This window comes from Ovis aries, chromosome 18 (genome assembly GCF_016772045.2).
Source record: "Ovis aries strain OAR_USU_Benz2616 breed Rambouillet chromosome 18, ARS-UI_Ramb_v3.0, whole genome shotgun sequence".
Lineage (NCBI taxonomy): Eukaryota > Metazoa > Chordata > Mammalia > Artiodactyla > Bovidae > Ovis > Ovis aries.
Genome location: NC_056071.1, coordinates 61,798,293 through 61,814,975, shown reverse-complemented (window position 1 = coordinate 61,814,975; position 16,683 = coordinate 61,798,293). Strand labels below are relative to the sequence as shown.

At 51.3% G+C, this 16,683-nt stretch overlaps 1 long non-coding RNA gene across 1 annotated transcript; it reads left to right on the top strand.

Annotated features, from left to right (window-relative positions):
• The first annotated feature begins 10,510 nt into the window (after window positions 1-10,510).
• LOC132658097 (uncharacterized) lies at window positions 10,511-16,366 on the top strand. Its single transcript, XR_009597149.1, has 2 exons — window positions 10,511-11,342; window positions 11,696-16,366. It is a non-coding gene; the product is annotated as an uncharacterized LOC132658097 (long non-coding RNA).
• The last annotated feature ends 317 nt before the right edge of the window (window positions 16,367-16,683 follow it).

The window sequence follows — 16,683 nt, the reverse complement described above, 5'->3', positions numbered from 1 at the left end:
TGTCCAACCCTTTGCGACCCCATGGACTGTAGTATACCAGGCTCCTCATCCTTCATTATCTCCCAGAATTTTCTCAAATTCATGTCCATTACGTTGGTAATGCTACCTAACCATCTCATCCTCTGCCGCCCCCTTCTCCTTTTGCCTTCAGTCTTTCCCAACATCAGTATCTTTCCCAATCAGTCAGCTCTTTGCAACTGGTGGCCAAATTACTGGAGCTTCAGCTTCAGCATCAGTCCTTCCTGTGAATATTTTATCCTGTGATGGAGAGAGGGGTGAGCGTGGAGTCTGAGGTTAGAGGGTAAGACTGCAGGTCTTGACTGCCCACTGAGAGGAGATCCTGGTTGGCTGGAAGGTGGGACTTTTACTGGATCAGGGAAAGAGGATAGTTTGGAATGGGTGGGGATGAGGTGACAAGTTTAGTTCGCCATACTGAGTTTGAGGCACTTGTGGACAGTCCAGTGGAGCTTCCTGAGAAGCAGTATGTTATCTGAAGTTCAGATGAGAGGCTGGTGTAGCTCTTACCTAAAGGGTTGATTTCCTTTAGGATGGACTGGTTTGATCTCCTTTTGGTCCAAGGGACTCTCAAGAGTCTTTTCGAGCAGCACAGTTCAAGAGCATCAATTCTTCGGTGCTCAGCCTTCTTTATGGTCCAACTCTCACATCCCTAAATGACTACTGGAAAAATCATAGCTTTGTCTATCTGGACTTTGGTCAGCAAAATGATGTCTCTGCTTTTTAATATGCTGTCTAGGTTTGTCATAGTTTTCCTTCCAATGAGTGGCTTCAGTTACTGTCTGCAGTGATTTGGGAAGCCAAGAAAATAAAATCTGTCACTGCTTCCACTTTTTCCCTTTCTATTTGCCATGAAGTGATGGCACTGGAATCCATGATCTTCGTTTTTGGAATGCCGAGTTTTAAGCAAGTTTTGTCACATTCCTCTTTAACCCTCATCGAGAGGCTCTTTAGTCCCCTTCACTTTCTGCCATTAAAGTGGTATCATCTGCATATCTGAGGTTGATATTTCTCCTGGCAATCTTGATTCCAGCTTGTAACTCCTCCAGCCTGGCATGTCACATGATGTATTCTGCATAGAGGTTAAATAAGCGGGGAGACAACATACAGCCTTGTCATAGTCCTTTGTTCTCTCCTTACACTAAGCCGTCTAGAGGCCAGGCTCAGAGCTGGCTACTCTAGGCTCTGGTTTCTGGTTTCAGGTTTGCATCATCCTGGTGTTTCTCTGTCTTCAGTCTCCTGAATCTGCCTCCATCATAGCAGGCTGCTCACCAGTTCCTGGGCTCCGTGGTGGACCGCTTCTGGGCAGAGTTGCCATTTTACACTTGTTTGTATGCTTTTGATTAATACTTGTCTCCACAGGAGCCTGTAAGTACCACAAACATGGCTTTTAATCTCCATGGAATGTTCAGCCCCCAGCACAGAGCCTGGGCACTCAGCAGGCCCTCCAGAGGTAGAACAGAATGATGGGCTGACTAACAGATGTACGAACACTCCCAACTTTCTCCTCCTTTTATTCTGCTTTGACTTTGAGGCTTTTCTGGGTCACGGAACACTTTCAGAACTTGACTCAAGCCCTCCAGGAAGATGCATGTGGGCACAGTCACACATGGGGACTTTCGTCCCTTCTGGAGCTGTCGCCAGGCCCCAGATCAAGGGGCTCTGGTCTAAAAGCTCTGGGCTCCACTGGACCCCTGTTGACATCCTCCATGATCTTTGAGTTCATGCTCCATGCTCATCTTGGAGGGGAGGGAGTGCTCCCAGGGCCATTCTGGGGGAAGTTCTAATGGACCAAGGTCAAGAAGAGGGAGCGACAGACAGGGAGGGCACGGGAGGTCACGACAAAGCAGAAAACAGACACTCCTTTCAGTGTCCACAGCCGGAGGTGTAAAATGAGAGCAGCTTCTTGGGAGACCTGGCCTGTGCCTTTGTTGATATTCAGTTGCTAAGTCATATCTGACTCTTTGCGACACCATGGACTGGAGCACACTCACCATCTCCTGGAGTTTGGTCAAACTCATGTCCATTGAGTCAGTGATGCCATCCAACCATCTCATCCTCTGTTTTCCCTTCTTCTCCTGCTCTCAATCTTTCCCAGGATCAGGGTCTTTTTCAATGAAAGAGTTCTCCCATCAGGTGGCCAAAGTATTGGAGCTCCAGCTTCAGCATCAGTCCTTTGAATATTCAGGGTTGATTTCCTTTAGGATTGACTGATTTGATTTTCTTGCTGTTAAACGGGCTCTCAAAAATCTTCTGCAGCACCACAGTTTGAAAGCATCAGTTCTTTGGTGCTAAGCTTTATGGTCCAAGAAAACCCATGCCTTTGCTTGGAGATAAAGGACTGAATCTGCCTTGCCCTGAACTTGTCTTATCCCTGTGTGTTACTCTGAGCCAGAGGTTTGAAACCATCTCTTCCTGCAGCTGAATTCAGAGGGCAGAGTTCTGGAGGTTTTCCATTAGAAAGCAGCCTCAGACATCATTTGGCAGAGCTTCTCTGGACCAGGCACAGACAATGTGGTCCACAGATGGGATGGGGCCTGTTGAGGGCAGGCAGTGAAGCAGAGAAAGGACTCAGCCCGCATTCCCTCCAGTTGGAGGACCTTCTTTGAGTAGCAGTGTCCGGGTGTTCAAATAGAAAGGTGGACACCAAGCCACACTGCAGAGGCCATGCCACTGGAATTCTCTGAGGGGCTGCCTGTCTGGACAATAATACTGAGTGGGCTCTCAATCTGGGGGTTTAACAAGAATGGCTCAAGGATGGGTGGACCATGACCAAACTCCATAGTCCAGAATGGGAGCTTCTTGCAGTTATGACGGTCTCTGAATGGGTTTAGGGGACTCTGCAGAGAGCTTCTGTCTGTCCTCATCAAGACCTGCTAACCCTAAGAGGTTGGGGAAACTGCACTGAGTCCATCAGGATCAGCTCTGTGGCCCTGGCCTCAAGCCAATGGCATGGGTCTGCCCTTGAACCTCATTTTTCATTCCCTACCCCCTCACACACAGCAGTGTCTCAGCATGGAGGCTGGGGAGGCTGGGTGCTGCTGTAGCTCCCTGCCTCTGGGGGCTGAGGGCTGTCCCCTAGGCCTGGAGAGCTTCCTCCTGCTGTGCTGGTGGCAGTAGCTTCTAAACCCTTCCTTGACTGGGAGGGGCTTTTACTTCATTTCCTGCTGGGAGTTCCATCTGGAAACACATCCTGCCACTGGGTTTAAACAGGGCCACCATGCCACTTCCTGTGTAACACCCTGAAACGTCCCCCCAGGAGCGGCAGCCTGGGAACAGTTCAGGGCCTGTGCTGTTTCATTACTTCATGGATGACGCTGTGAGAGCTATAAACTACCCTGTAAACTGCACCCCTGTGTGAGTGCTTTGAGCAATTATGACCGGCCTTGGAGAGCAGCAAGGGCTGGAGTGCATTTCAGGTGTGCCCCGCAGGGGCAAGGCAAGGCCAGCCATGGGAAGAGGCAGGCACCTGGGGGAGACAGGATGTTATGCAGACATCTGGATGTGTCTGGCTCTGGTTGGGAGGTGGAGTGGCTAACAGGCGGGTGTCCTTCCTTGATTGAAATCGTGTGGAGTCTTGCTTGGCTCCTCCTGGGAAACACTGTCCTAGTTTGACTGTGGGTCTCCCTCCCCACCCCCTCCCCCGCCGGCTTCCCTCCAAGAGGCTTGTTTTGTAACAGTTGGCCCTGGCTCTCCTGTTCTCACCCGGAGAGGAGCCTGTCATCCTTGAAACAGGGCCTCATAAACCTGTAGCAGAGACAGGACGTGATTTTAACTGGAGTGCTGAGCGTGGAGGGCGGGCACGGGCAGGCTGCGCTGGTGACAGTGAGTTCCACATTCCCTAGAGAGAAGTCGGTTCATCGGGAGACCGGGGGAAATGTGCCTAGGGGAGGGAATTCTTCAACTCAGCTGCCACTTCTGGTGACGGCAAAGGCCGCTGTTGCGTATCCCTTGTTCTTGGTGTGAACACACTCTTGTGGGAGAAATGTGACAAGTCCTTCTTCCCTCCCAAGAACTTCTTATGCAAATGGAGCCATGATCACAGTCAAAAGCTCCTCAAATAAGGACCTGATCTGGGGGGAGACGGAGGGTGGTTTCACAGTGCTCACATCTTTGGGACCCTCCCCCACTCGAACAAAATAAGCTGCTCCCTGCCCTCCCCCTCCCCATTCAGCTGTGGCTCCCAGCCTTGGTTCCGTTTTACAAAAATGAGTAAGGACTTTTATTTCTGATAGGAGACAAGGGAGGGAAGACATCAGTGTTACAGGAGCCCTGTCTTCTTCTGTCTCTCTCAGAAACACCCAGAGAGGAGTGAAGGCTGTGGCCACAGGACTTCTGGGATGAGGCTGCACAGCTGACCTGATGGATCTGAGAGGTGGCGAGACCCTGCCCTATGGCTGGAGATGAGAGCAGTGTCTGAGTCATGACCTTCTGATGATGATTTTATTTATCTTTTTGGGAAAGGGAGAAAGGGGTTGGGAAATGCAGAGCTGGGAGCCAAGAGAAGGGTGTTCCCAACCACCTGGGGGGTGAAACAGCCTCCCTGGGCCTCTGCCTCCCCTTCTTTAATGGGATAAGCCCCATGCCCCCTTGCCTCATGGGTATGAAATATCACCAGGCAGGGCATCCTCTCGGGCAGTGAGTCTCAGATATCTTTGGGAGTCAGCTCCCCTCTCCTGCTTCGTAAGGACTGATTCCAAAGATTTCTTCTTTTACCATAGATGCCTCCTGATGGGGCTGCTCGTGGGAAGTTCTGAGGTCTGAGCCTCCGAAGGGAAAGTGAAGCCCAGGGAGGGGAAAGGCCCTGATTGAAGCCACTTGACTTTGTGAGGCAGACAGAGGCCGGTCTAGGATCAGAACCACGTCTGATTCTAGTCCGCTTGGGGACCACCATAATTCAGGGACCTCACGCCTCTTCTCGGGCTCAGACAGGAGCCAGGGAAGAAAGCTCACGTCTGCTGGGCACCCATAGTGTCAGGCTCCGAGTGGGTCTCATCTCATCAGCATTTCCTTGAACATTCGCAAGGACCCTGTGAGGTAGGGCTTAGTGTTATCCCATTTTACAGAGGAGAAAAGTAAGGCTCAGACAGAGCAAGGGGCTCACTCAGACCAACGGGTGCAAGGCTGGAATTCAGAACCAGGAATTTCTGACTCTGACTCCCCAGACAGAGAGAACGAGGAGGCAGCAGTTCCCACAGGCCCTGGTTCCCAGCAGAGCCTGCCCTACGTGGCGTCAGTTTCATTTTCTGTCCCCTGTCCCCTGATCTGTGTTCGGCTGGCTCCGTGGAGATGAACTCATTCTCTGCTGCTGGCATGGTGAGCAGGGAGTTAGGTGGGGTTCCCCGTGGGGCGGAGGGCTCCCGGCTGGTGTCAAGGTCTCAGGGAGCTTGGGTGGGGTTCCCCGTGGGGCGGAGGGCTCCTGGCTGGTGTTGCAGTCAACAGTTTCTCCCTTTGCAGGGCGAATGCCGCAGCAAGGTTGAACATCCCCTCGCCATCTGGGTTCCCTGGTGGCCTGAAGCCCCTGATTAGGAACTAAAAGACCAGGCTGGCAGCTCCTGAGGCTCCTGACCTTTTCTCCACTCTTCCATCTGCCCCGGGCTCAGACCCACCCATCATTCAAGGGGTACCTCCTGGCCCACCCCAGCAGGCCAACTGCCCAGATGGAGTGTCAAGCATCACTGAGCACACAGTTCCCTATTCCTGCCTTGCCTGGACAAGGCTCCCATTTCAAGCAGCTCCAATAGGCAGTCCTCTAGCCTCTGTCTGCACACTTCCCATGATGGGGTGCTCACTACTTTCCAAGTTGGCATTTCCAGCCAGTTTATACCGCTATAATATTCTCATTTGCAAATTTTTGTATGTTTTATGTATCTTATATATACATAGTTATAAAGTGATATATGTTCATATAGAAGTGTATGTATGTTTATAAATTATATGGAGATTATATATTGTATGTGCGCTTAGTCTCTCAATCATGTCCCATTCTTTGTGACCTCATGGACTGTGGCCCGCCAGGCTCCTCTGTCCATGGGATTCTCCAGGCAAGAATACTGGAGTGGGTTGCCATGCCCTCCTCCAGGGGATCTTCCCAACCCAGAGACTGAGCCCTGGTCTCCCTCATTGCAGAGAGACCATCTGAGCCACAGGGAAGCACATATGTTATATAAAAAATATCAATGATTGGATATATGCTCTATGTGTTCTTGTATATGTTAATATATAAAATTAGATATATGCCTTATATATTTTATATACTGTATGATTGCACGGTAAGCCCCCTAAAAACAGATGAGTTCCATTCTGGGAGCACATTCACAAGTCCAATTTGTTCTTAAGTCCAGCAAAGTTTGCCTAGGTACCCAGCCAACATAATCGGCTCTATAGTACTGCACTGTAACAGGTTGATAATACTTTCACACAAATACTACATAACAAACAAACACAAAAACTAGAACATTTTTAATCTTACAGTTCAGTGCCTTGAAAAGCACACTAGACAGATGAGCTAAGTTATGCGACTGGACGTGAGAACGCATGTTCACGTCATTGAACTTTGGAAACTTGAAGGGTCCATACTGTCCATGTATGCACTGAATCCCAGCTCTGCGCCTTGTTAGCTGTCTGTTTCTGGGAGACTTACTTAACCTTTCTGTGCTTAGGGTAGTTGTTGACACAATAAGCATAGCGTGAGATTTTTTTTTGTAATAACAATTGAAAAAAATCTTTATAATATTTTTTGATAGGAACTGGAAAAAATCTTGTTTGGATACTCCTTTATCAAAATATTGATACTATGATGCTATTTATTTGTTGTTGCTATCCATTCACTCACTAGTAAGCGCCAGCTCACAGCACAGCAGGATGTGAAAGCAGTCTTGATCCTTCGTCCCAGGAGGAGTGTGGAGTCTGCACACCCCTGCTCCCTTTCTTAGGCTGGCTGTCAACAATGTCTTCTTTAGTTTTCCCAACTGTAAAGATGTAAAGAAGCGGCTCCTTCCATGGGACAAAGGAGTTCTTCGAGAAATCTCCATTGGCTTAGTTTTATGCTGAATGGGTTCCAGGCATCGCTCTGTCTTGGGGACAAGGACAATGAGCAAAAGGGCAATGGCCTGGCATTTATGGAGTCCCCCCCCCCCCCCCGCCCCCAGAGTGAAGGCACAGGTGATGAGGGGGAAGCAGGAGGAGGCCAGAGGCAGAGCCAGAGATGGGACTCCAAGCCGAGGGAAAGCCTTGCTGATCTCAGCCTGGACCCCTCGCCAGCCTCGACCTTCCTCTGCTGTAACTGCCTCCTGTTTCTTTGGTATTTTTGCTCTGTTTCTTCTCGAGCCCTCCTAAGAATCCAGGGAGACTGGTGTGACTATCTCCATCTTACAGGTTAGGACACAGAGGCCCTCAGGTAAAACGATTCACCTTTAGTCAAATAGCTAGGAAGTGACTGAGCCTGGATTTGAATTTGAGCCCATCTAATGGTGGTAGAATTGATGCTTTTGAACAATGTGCTGAAGAGGCTTTTTGAGTGTCCCGTGGACATCAAGGAGATCAAACCAGTCAATCCTAAAGGAAGTCAACCCTAAATATCCACTGGAAGGACTGATGCTGAAGCTGAAGCTCCAATACTTTGGCCACCTGATGTGAAGAGCTGACTCATCGGAAAAGACCCTGATGCTGGGAAATATTAAAGGTGAGAGGAGGGGGCAATGGAGGATGAGATGGTTGGATGTGATCACGGACTCAAAGGACATGAGTTTGTGCAAGCTCCGGGAGATGGTGGTGAAGGACAGGGGAGCCTGGCGTGCTGCAGTCCATGGGGTCACAAAGAGTTGGATATGACCTAGCAACTGAACAAGAAAAACAACGGTGGTAGAGACCAAGAAAGGAGCAGATGAGAGCTCCTGATTCAGAAGGGAGGTAAAGGTGGAGTTAGATGGGGATGAAGCCAGAAACAGAGGCAGAGAGAAACCAAGGGAAGAGAGAAGTCAGAGAGAGAGAAATGCTAAGACAGAGCAGAAGGGATAAAGAAGGAGAGAGAGAGGCAGAGGGCTGGAGCACAGCAGGGCCTGAGAAGCGAGGATGTGACCCAGGGACCATCCTAGAGAAGGACCCACACCCCACAGTCAGCCCGGTCTACTCCTTCCTCTGTGTGGTCCCCTGTTCTTCAAAGGGCTCCATGCTCCATGCACACGGGCCTTCCAGAGGGGACTTTGCCAGGAACTGGGGCTGGAAGAGCAGCCAGGGACACGGGGTTGTGAGAAGCCGGCCTAGGGCTGCACATGGGGACCTGCTTTCCCCCACTGCTTTTCCCCAGTCCTTGGCTTCGACTGACTGGGACCTTCAGCCAAAGGGCTATCGGGGAGATGGGACAGCAGGCTTCAATGCCCAGGGTGGCTCTGCACGGACAGCCAACCTATATAAAAGCCACTGTGCCAAAGCATGTGCTCTCCCCCCCGACCCCCAGGCCCCAAGTCAGAACACCCACTGTACCACCAATGGAAGAGAAAGTCTTGAGCTGCAGGAAGCTGGGTGAAGAGCATTGACCTCTCCCTTCCCCTGCCCAGGCCTCCCTGGCACCGGGAGCAAGGCACAGATAGGCCTGCATTCAAGGGACCTGGCTTCCCATCGGTCACCTCTCGGCTCTGTGACCTTAAAGGCAAGTAACTAACTCTTTGAGTCTAGGTTTCTTCCTCCACGCAGTGGACTCTGGTCTTAGAGGACTGTCTCAGGGCTCAGGGGGATGGCAGGTGTCCAGGCACTTGGCAGGACCTGAGTCTGGGCTGGGTTTTCTTTTCATCTCCCGCTCAGTGTCCTCATCTATAAAATGGGCCAGCTTGACTGCACGCGCTCCTGCAGGCTCTGACACTGAGTGATGTGACTGACTCCCGAGGGGTTTGCTGGACCGGATCAGCTGCTGGGCCAGTTCAGCTGCTGGACCTAGGGCACAGTCTTCATCCTCATGCAAAAATTTATTCTCCAGTATCTCTGCCCATCCAGCACAAAGAAGCTGGGAGGGGCTCAGGGTTTTCCACCCCAAGGGCTTGGGGACAGATGGAAACAAGAAGAGGAGGAGAGGGGATTTCCCTGGGGAGAGCATTTCTTCAGGGTGTCCGGGTTTACCCCTGGGCTCCTGATCCTTAGCATTGGTGTTCCAGGTGGGGTGCTCCAAACCCAGAGCCACCACTGATCTTCTCACCTACATACTCACACGACATACGTGCACACACACACACACATATGAATAATGCACACTGAGCCACACTCCCACTCTCACAAATGTACATACACACACACACAAGACACACTTGCATTCACACACACACATGTGCACGCACACACACACACGATGCGAAAGAGAAAGCATGTCTCAGTCTCACAGGCGGAGGGAGACGGAGGGGCGGGAGCTTTCTGTTTATCTTGGAACCGGCTGGAGTTAGTGAACCCTCCCCTCCTTGAGCCCGCGTGCTGGGAAGAAAGGGCCCAGGATTAGTCTCCCCTCCTCTAATGGGCAGAGGGGAGGGGAACCGGAGGGCAAGTTGCAACAGTGAGCGTGTGTGCTCGCGAGCTGGGTGGCTGGGCTTGGCAGGGACCGGGCTGAGGCAGCGCGTCACTGGAGGTCTTTGTTGATCGTTTCCACTTCGGGAAACAGTGTTCTTAAGGTTGATTTTGTAAGCTCAGCTTACAAGGCGGCGTGCCAGGGAAAGGCTCTCATCCCTCACGGGGAGAGAGTCGAACGCCCGCATCAAAACCCCACTCAGAGCATCAGAGCATGACTGACAGCTACAGGGACCACACTAAAGGCGTAAGGACAGTGGCCGTGCACCGGGTCTGTCTCTTCTGGGCCCGCAGCGCAGTGGCCGTGAACCTGGACACCAACGCCAGCTTGATCCCTCGTTCGCCAGCGATGGAATCCTGGGCAAGATATTGTGCGTCTCAGTTTCTTTCTCTGAAAAGCAGAGACGGAGGCGTTAGAGCCGAGCATGTGAGAACGTGGCATGGATCTTGCGAGAAAAGGAATGGACAGCTCTTAGAGAAGCATCCGGAGCTCCATCAGCCCTAGAAAGTGATGGCTGTTACCATCACCACATGCCCGGTTCTGTGGGAAACTGCTCCCTGGCGTCCTTGCTATGTGATGCTGGGGGCGCTCTCATTATTCGCATGAAGATGGCATGAGCCAGTGACTTGCTCGAGGCCATCAGACTAGTTGGTGGAGGAGGAAGGACAGGAGTTCACCGAAGCCAGCAAGATCCCCAGGGGAGGGGAGCTGGTATCCCTTCCTGCAGGGTCTCAGCTGGGAGCACTCACTACCTCCACGTCGTGGCCCAAGGGGACTGTGTTCGCGCGCTGTGAGGCCTGCTGACTTCACGTGAGCCCAGGGCGAGTGCTGAGGGGGCATGCTTCCAGTTGGCAGAGGAGGTCAGGAGCTCCTGTGGGCAGGAGGAAGTCAGTGACTAGGTGAATTCACTCCTTGGCACTGAGGCTGCAAGGGTAGCGGTGTGTGGTGAGGATGCAGGACAGAGGGCCAGGCCAGTTAACCGAATTTGCAAAGTGGTGTGAGGGTAATGTGCTTATGTAAAACCAGTGGACCAAAAATACAGACTAAGAAAACCCAAAGGCCGCACGATTAGTAATAAGGAACAAACATGCTATTTTCCCTCTTTTTTTTTTTTTTTTTGGTTGTTTTCTTTGACTGTGCCATGAAGGTTTCCTCTCATTCATCAGCAGGAGAGCCTCTTGACAGTCGGAGCTCCGCAGGGCCTGGCTCGGCCTCATCTTTGCTGGTTTCGATTCAAGGTCTGTCTGTCTGGATTCGTAGCATGCACATCTGTAACTTGGAAATTATCACTTCCTCTGTGCTGAGAGTGCTGAGATACTGTAAGAATCAAGTGAGATAATAGGGATTTGAGAGAAGTCAACAGATATCTACTGTAAGCCTACTATGTACGTGGTGCTCTACTAGATGGTGAAAGAGAACCAACCAACCAACCAACCAACCAACCAACCCGCCAATCTACCAACCAAATTACCAACCAACCAACCAACCAACCAACATACCATCCAGATTACCAAGCAGCCAGCCAGCCAACCAACATACCAACCAACCAATCCACCAACCAACCAACCAGCCAACAAACCAACATACCGACATTCCAACCAACCAACCAATCAACCAACCAGCCAATCTATGAACCAACATACCATCCAGATTACCCACCAGCCAGCAAACCAGCCAATCTACAAACGAATCAACCAGTCAAATAATGGAGCCTGCCATCTTGTAGGGGCGAGATCTTCACTGAGAAGTCCCAGAATAGATGCGAAACGGCCCCTGGGTGAGTGCTGGGGGGCACATGACCACGAAAGCCTATACAGGGAAGGGTTGGGAGCGCTTACCTGGCTGGGAGTCCCTGAAGACACCTCTGGAAGTGGGGCCTGAGCTGGGAGCTGGAGGAGGACCAGAAGTGAGAAGCAGCGGGCGTGTCTTGATGTCAGGGGTTCCCAGATTGTTTCTCCCGCCACTCCCAAGGCTCTGGCTCCTAGATCCATTCCGAGGGACCTTACTCAGCCCCAGCATCAGCCCTCTCACTGCTTTCCCTGTCTCTGTGTCCCAGTCTCTCCCTGGACACACTGGGGCTAAAAAGTCTGTTTTCTGAGTTGCTGATGTGACTACGTCATTTCTCCCCAGCTGCTCCTGTTCTCTTAGCTCAGAGAAGCAGACCCTGACCCGGCCCAGCCAACTTGCAGACCCTGGATGCTCAGAGCGTGTAAAGTACTGCTTTTACATTAAGACAAGCATAGCTATAGAATGGAGTTGGATGTATTTTCCTGGGGCAGTGGTTTATTTTGAGCTATGTCCCCAGGTTTGCCTTCCTCTGCCCCCAGAGGGACCCAGGTGGACAAGTTTGGAAGTACTATCCCCCTGCTGGAAGGCCCTTCCCACCTCCTCCATCTGCAAACCCAGCTCTGCTTTTCCCTCACAACAGCTCAGGCCTCTACACTGTGAAGGCTGCCCTGATAATTCACAGACCTGGCAGGGCCCCATACCGCAACCCCCATCAACCGGCATCCTTGGTTCACTTGTCCACGCCACCACTAGAATGTGGCTTCTGTAGGGTGGGACCACAGTCTGCCCATGATATTCACATAGCCTGGCCCAGCGAGAGGCCTGGAGGGCTGGTAGACTGAACAGGTGTGCCCACCTTGGGGTCTGCAGAAGGAAGTTCAGCCACACTTGCCCCCATCTCCTCCTTCTCGTTGTGGGGTTCCCAGTGAGATGTCACCTCCAGACATGGCGGGCCTAGATACATCTGCAAGAGGAGGAGTAGGACGTGGGCAAAGAGCATAGGCTCAGGGGTCCCAGAGCTGTGGGTTCAAATCCCAATGCCTCCACTAAATGGTCATGTGATCGTGAGAAAGCTGTTGCTGCTCTAGTTTCCTCTGTGAAAGGAGAGTGATTGTAACCACCCAGGAAGCAACTGCGTATAAACCCACACTCCCACCCAGGGTACCCAGGAAATGCCACTGTTTTCACAGCAGCTCTCCAGTGGCCTGTGGGTGGGAAGAGGGGTGGAAGGGAGCCCCTTGCAGCTCGGCCTTCCTATTCATGGGACACCAGAGCAGCTTTTTGGATGCTCTGGTTCAGACCACATCTCCAGCGTATCATGTGCATGCATGCTAAGCTGCTTTAATTGTGTCTGTCTCTTTGCGACCCCATGGGCTATAGCCCGTCAGGCTCCTCTGTCCATGGGATTCACCAGTTAAGAATACTAACGTGGGTGGCAATGCCTTCCTCTACCATCGAATCAGGTATTATTTAATTTCAGAAAATTTGCAAAAATTATCTGCCCAGTTATGTCATAAACTTTTTCATCAAAAAGAAAAAAATTTTTTCCCTTCAAAAAACACACCAACCAATAGGAGACAAGTTGTTAAATTGGAAGTTTCAACACAAGCATCAAAGTGTAATAGATATCACTCTCCCAAGGCATCCTAGAACAAGATCACATTTTCAAAGGGAAATTGATCTGATTGGGTAAAACTCTTCACTCATGTTGAGAGTTCGGGGGAGGGAATAAAGGGAGAGATTTGGGGGAAAGACTGCCTGGTAGGAGCTGTACCCTGCCCTCCCCACACCACGTGGAGGACCCTGGTGGTCCAGGGGTTAAGACCCCACGCTCTCAATGCAGGGGGCCAGGTTTGATCCCTGGTTAGGGAACTAAATCCCGCTTGACACAATTAAAGATCCCACGTGCCGCAACTAAGACCTGGGGCAGCCAAGTAAACAAAAATGAACAACAAAACCTGAGTGACACAGCATTTTGTGACTTAACGCGACAATCGCGCTTTCCTTGCCCAAGGGAACTGGGACGTCAGGAGCTTTCTGAGGATTGTCCAGGAGCAGGGGAAGCGCTTTTCCTGTTGAATGCGTCTTAAAGGTGCAACTGGAGGCAAAATCCAGGTGGCCCTAGTGGTAAAGAACCCACCTGCCAGTGCAGGAGACATGAGACAGGGGTTCAATCCCTGATCGGGAAGATCCTCTGGAGAAGGAAATGGCAGCCCGCTCTAGTATTCTTGCTTGGGAAATCCCATGGACAGAGGAGCCTGGTGGGCTGCACTCCATGGGGGTCACAAAGAGTTGGACACGACTGAAGCAACTTAGCACGTAGCATGGAGGCAAATTCAAGCTGCCTCATGGTTGTGCCCCGTGAATCCTGCATCCTGGTCTGTCTGATGCATCAGCTCAAAGACTGAATACGAGGTGGCTGACCCTGACCTACCGTGTGGTCTCAGAGGTCCCTTTCCTTCTCTGCGCCCATGTTTCCCCAGTCTGATGAGATGAGGCAGGTCCCCCTGCCCACCTTGGTGCAGGTCACTCTGTTTTCCCCCAACACCTTCAGTCCTCAAGGAAACTTAAGCGACCAAGACCCAGCCCTCCCAGCGCACACCGCAGTGGGAGAGGAAGGAACTGGACCCCCAGTAGCTCTGAGATGATGGGCCACTGTTGACCAGCGTGAGCAGGTGGGGCTGCGGTCTCACCCAGGTGGGCAGGAGAAACCTCTTGGAGGAGGTGACCTGGAGGCAGGGAAAGGTGAGCCCTATTGGTACCTGGGGGAGAGAGTGCCAGCAAAGGATGTAGGACTAGGGCTGGGAGGCAGTGGTGGTGACTGGCGTGCTGGCAAAGGGGCACAGGGTGGGTGTGGGAAGTTGCGGAGGGGAGGTCAGGGGGTCATGGGAGAGGGAGGGTAGGGTGGTGGGCACAGCAAACAAGACCTTGAAGGCTGAGGTTAGGGCTGGTTTTGGCTCTGGAAGATTCGACGTAATGCACGGTGGGTTCCAGGCAGAGGAGGGGGCAACTCTGACTTTGGGCTAAAAAAACTGCCAATGCAGGGGACATAAGAGATGTGGGTTCAATCCCTGGGTTGGGAAGATCCCCAGAGGAGGGCATGGCAACCCACTCCAGTATCCTTGCCCGGAGAATCCCACGGACAGAGGAGCCTGGCAGGCTACAGTCCATGGGTCACAGAGTCAGACACGACTGAAGCAACTTGGCATACGGGCATGAGGTAGGTGGAAGAGGCACCTGTCCCGTCTCCACCTGGATCCTGACCAGGACCCAGTAACTGGGGGATGGTCCCCTCCTAGTTTGCCATCTAAGGGGGAGAATCTTGGTTAGATGCAGGATTCCTCTTAGACTAAGGGACAGCAGGGCGGCAGTTACTTTGAGGAAGGACATTAACACAGTGACTAAAACAGCCTCCTACCTTGAGTACTTACCATGGGCCAAGCAGAGATTCAAAGCTTTGTGGGTCATCCGCATGACAGCACCGACAGTGGGGTCTGTTGTGGTCCCCATTTTACAGGTGGGGACACTGAGGCCTGCGGAGATTTACTGCTTTTACCAAGATCCCATGGCCAGTATGAGACAGTGGGGGATTGGAGTCCAAGCCTGCCCACTGGTAAGACCGTCCTGCCCAGTGGGTGAAACTAACTGAGCCAGGAAATAATAAGGAAGATGGGGAGGGAGGCGTTTGCCTTTGTCTTAAGCCCTGGTCCCTCTGGCTAAAGGGGCTCCTTTGAACCATGGGGCTGGGTACTGAGCCCCTATGTCTCTCAATGCACTTACAGACTATCTCTTAGGATCCAGACCCCTGCCTGGGGAGTGTGATCATTGAGGCTGGGCAGGAGTGCAACTCAGATTTCTTATCTCTGTCCTTGGAAGCTTCTGCTTAGCAAGGTATTTGTTCAAGGTGTTGACTTCAAAACACATAATCACAACCTAGAAGTTGATAACTCTGTTTTATTTGGCAGAAAGGTTTAGAACTTAGTGGGCTTCCCTCATAGCTCAGTTGGTAAAGAATCCGCCTGCAGTGCGGGAGACCCCAGTTTCACTCCTGGGAGAAGGGATAGGCTACACACTCCAGTATTCTGGCTGGAGAATTCCATGGACTGTATAGTCTATGGGGTTGCAAAGAGTTGGGCATGACTGAGCGACTTTCACTTACACTTTTAGGACTTAAGCCTTGGAGGCAGCATCTCAAGTTGTCATTGCTGTTCTTCAGTCACTTATTCATGTCCAGCTCTTTGCGACCCCAAGGACTGCAGCAGGCCAGGCCTCCCTGTCCCTCCCCAACTCCTGGAGCTTGCTCAGATTCATGTCCATTGAGTCGGTGATGCCATCCAACCATCTCAAGTAACCCTGAGAGAACTGCTCCCAGGAGGTGGGGGGAGGAGTCAGGTTATATAGAAATTTGCAACAAGGGGCAGGTAGACTGAATATCAAAAGTATTTTTGTGAATTAATGAAAACCAGACATCTCAAGTGAAGGAATTTAGTGTTTTGCTCTGTATGGGGAGAAGCAAGAGTCTGGGCTCAGTGACATCATTCCTTTCATGTGTATCTCAGCTGTCTGGGACCAGTATCCTGCAATTCTTCACCTCCCGAGTGCAGGGAGTGGCTGCGGCCTAATGGCTGACAGATCGCAGGTATTGTTCTCCTTCCTGGGTGCCCTCAGGGCTCAGAAATTCACTTTTGGAGGGCAGGAATCACTGATGGCTGTGGCATGCTTATTTACTGATATGGTAGGAACACTCCACTTCTCAAACGTTTATTAAGAAAATCTCATTTGAGGTTTATTACAGTCTTACTATTCTTGATAAAAAGCCCAGGGGCTTCCCTGATGGTCCTGGGGCTATATTCCCAATGCAGGGGTTGGGGTTCGATTCCTGGTCAGGGAACTAGATCCCACATGCTGTAACTGAGAGTTGGAATGCCTCAACTTAAAAAAAAAAGGAAAAAAAGGATCCTGCGTGCTGCAAGGAAGATCCCGAGTGCTACAACTAAGACCCAGAGCAGCCAATTAATTAATAAAGACACAGTAAAGATTCTTCTTTAAAAAAAGCCCAAAGTTAGATTCTCTTTATGTCCATTTTACAGACAGGACAACCGAGAGCAGGGAGGGAAATCTCCAGGACCGAGCTGGATCCACACCCAGCCACCCGTGCTTTTCGGATTCCCAAAGACCAGCGATGCATATGTGAAGTTTGTGTTTTCTCCTCATTTTAATAGTACATAACCTTCTGAAGGGACTCGTTGTTCATGAATATTGGCTGGGTGCCCGAGTGCTATATGGGATTCGTTTAAACTTGGGCTCTGGCAAATTTGATTTTTACTGAA